Source organism: Ambystoma mexicanum, chromosome 5p (genome assembly GCF_040938575.1).
Source record: "Ambystoma mexicanum isolate Mex_15411 chromosome 5p, UKY_AmexF1_1, whole genome shotgun sequence".
Classification (NCBI taxonomy): Eukaryota; Metazoa; Chordata; class Amphibia; order Caudata; family Ambystomatidae; genus Ambystoma; species Ambystoma mexicanum.
Window position 1 is genome coordinate 743,573,809 of NC_090930.1, and position 3,421 is coordinate 743,577,229.

At 39.9% G+C, this 3,421-nt stretch overlaps 1 non-coding gene across 1 annotated transcript; it reads left to right on the forward strand.

Annotated features, from left to right (window-relative positions):
* Window positions 1-3,349: 3,349 nt before the first annotated feature.
* On the forward strand, window positions 3,350-3,421 carry TRNAQ-UUG (transfer RNA glutamine (anticodon UUG)). Its single transcript has one exon. It is a non-coding gene; the product is annotated as a tRNA-Gln (tRNA).

Genomic DNA, 3,421 nt, shown 5'->3' on the forward strand with positions numbered 1-3,421 from the left:
CTCTCTTGCTCTAACACACTTTGTCTCCTTTTTGTCTTAAATTATAGGCCAAAGATAGTAATATTCATAAGGTTAGTGGTGTAGGGTATTCATTTTCGCTCTCACTCTCTGGCATATCTTTTCATAAAAATCCACTTTTGTGCCTAGCACCTTAACCTTTATGCATTTTTTTTAAATGTATGAACAGTGAGGTCATTCTGAGTCGATGGGCAGATCTGCATCGGAAACATACATAAAAGATTTGAAATTTTCAAACTTAACTCAATGTTAAGAAACATGCTCAATCTGTGACCCAATGGATTCTCTTTTTACTTGAAGATGCAGCAACAACATTAATAATACCATTTTGGGAAAAGCAGCTCTATTGTATCGCCATTCTCTTTCAAAATTGTTAAAGGGTTAATCCTATGAAAAGCGACCATATTCAGAATCAATGATATTAATCAAGCGTCTTAACAGTCTTTACATGTTTGTAAAATGAAGGTATCAGTTTGAGATGAAAAATAGAACGAAGAACACACTTTTCTTAATTCACAAAAGGCCTGAGGTGTATAAATACTGTTTGTACCGACCAAGGGCCCATTCGTGAATGTACTTACTTTAGTTGGATCATACCTTTCTTCAAAGAAGACATCCACAATAAACGATAAGGGAAAGGTTCGACTGATGGTAAGCTCTTACAGAGATTTGAATGCAAATTATTGGATTCAACCTCCAGGGTGCTACCATTACACCATGGGTCTTTCACACCACAGAAAGTGGTGGGTTTCATTGTGGCTAAAGAGCGTCATCCATGGAAAATCTTTCTTTTTTCAAATGCACCCAGGGAATAATGCTATGAAAGTGGGCGACACAGCAGCGTCATTGCTATTAAAACAAGACACTGAGAGGAAAACAAACACAGTAATTCCCAAGGTCCCACCGAGATTTGAATTCGGATGGCTGGCTTCAGAGTCCAGAGTGCTAACCATTACACCATGGAACCTACATACTTAGTGACATGATGAACGTCATTGCAGCAAAAAAAGAGCCTTTTAGAGAATGTATGCAATATTCTTTTATTCTATGCCTCCAGAGGAAGAATCCTATCCAAATGAGCTGTAAAGCAAAGAGTTTGCTATTGCGCAACAACCAACTAAACAGTTCCACATTTGCATAATATCCGTGGGCTAGGAATATGAGTTTGTTAAAATGATGCATGAGATCTCGATTCTCATTTCTGTTACAACTCTGTCAGGTTGCACCAGCAAGGGGCCCATGGTGTAATGGTTAGCAAAGAACATTACTGAAGGGCCCCTCGGCCAGCCAGAAAGCCAAAATGGAGAGAACGGGCATGAACTGGTTGTGAATGAGCTTCAAAATGCGTTCACAGGTAATTGAACTGGTGATCTCCTCAGTTTATTCACCTGGAACTCCTGTCAATAGCAACAGTCGGCAGCTGGGTTGCCAGACATTTTGTCGAAAAAAATTTGTCGACAGGACATTTGGTCGAAACCATTTGGTCGAAAACCAAATGGTCGAATTGCTTTTGTTTTTATTTTCCCTTTTTTTTTGGGGGGGGGGTTTGGGGGGGTCCCCCAACCCCCTTTTTTTCTAAAAAACACTTTTTTCCCCTAAACTACAACCTAAAAAATATATATATAAATAAATAAAAAAATCGACCATTTGGCTTTCGACCAAATTACGTCGACCAAATGTCTTTCGACGAAATGTCCGGACAGCGGCAGCTGGTCTGTGTCAGTAATGGCAATTTGATTTTGCCATTTTCACAACTCCCTAATAAATGAACAAAATGTTCCATTTGTAGGCACAGTTACATGCTATGGTATGTATACCATGCTTAATAACCACCATAGGAGGTTCAGAGCACCATCCGCATTCTTACGTACAAAACATGTAAGGAAATAATCAGATCTTTTGCTCTGCAGGAGTCAGGCTTCTTTAAAGCCTGACAAAGCGGCAGAGTGCCATTGTAAACTGAGGCATGATGAAACCATGCCCAAGAACCCAAGCAGGTTAAACCCTTCCACTCATGCCCCTAGGCCCCGAATGGCCACGAACGGCCAGGTTCTATAGACAGGGCAGCTGGCATGGATTATGGACACTTTTAACATAGGGTGGTTTTTCAACCTTATCTCCTCTGGGAGCAAAGCGCTGGACAGGGTTTCCTGTACGTGTTTGAGGTTCGCAGGGATCTATGTGTGGATGTTTCTTGGTGTGAAAAGCATGACACCTTTTGGGGTGACACCAGGCTCTTCTGGGAGTTAATTTGCATAATCTCTACTTTCTATTTTATGTGACATGGGCTGCAGTTACATTGTTCTGTTAATAGAGGGCAACACACAGGTCATAGTTCCAAACAGGGGTGCACGGTCTGCTTGCTAGCTTACATTTAGAGTTCTATTTGGGATTCACCGCCTTTTCATAAACTGAGTACTCTTCCGGAGTATTTCTAACTTATGTAGGTGTTTTGGGGATGTTACGTGCCTTTGTATGACTGCTGCAAATCACTTGATATTAGACATTGATTGGAAACGACATAAAAAATCCTGACACATATTGTAAGGGGACATAAAATGACCTATATTAGCTAATATAAGTAAACAGACATCACTCCCCCCTCCCCACAAAAAGGGATGTATGCGTACACAAAAAATAAAAATGAAAAACAAGCAACTACTGCAGTTAAAATCTAAAAATGTAAATTCAGTTACATGATCATGACTCGGAAGGGGAAGTAAAAAAGTAAAAAAACACAAGGTAGGAGAGAGGTTAGCTTTACATGCCATGAGGGAGGAAGAGGTCTTCCAAGCACTGTTGTGTATGTTGGTCAATCCCTCTGAAACGCAAAAGGAATGTGCACATAGAAATCAAAGCAGAGTCATCCAGAGAGACTATTTAATTCTTTTTTTTTCAAATTCTCGAAAGGAAGCTGCTATCAAATTGAACTATTCATCACAGCCACTGCTAGGAAATCTATGTGCATGAAATGACAATACACCCAAAGGAAAACAAAATATAGCTATAACATGTCGGATTACTAAATTCAGAGTCCAGCCTACTAACCATTAGACCATGGAACCTAAATACTTACGCAAATGCTGAACTTCATTATGCCAAAACAGAGGCAGTCAGAAACAATATTTAATATTGCTTAATCATATGCCTCAAGAGGAAGAATTTGATCTACATGATCTATAAAGCACAGAGATTGCTATAGCACAACGTCAATCGACAACATTGCTGTGTTTGTATGATATCAGTCAATTGGGACTATGAATCTGTAAAAATTGTAAATGTGCTCTATATTGCCATTTCTGATTCAACGCTCTCAGGTGCATCTCGCAAGGGTTCCATGGTGTAATGGTTAGCACTTTGGACTTTGAATCCAACGATCCGAGTTCAAGTCTCGGTGGAGCCA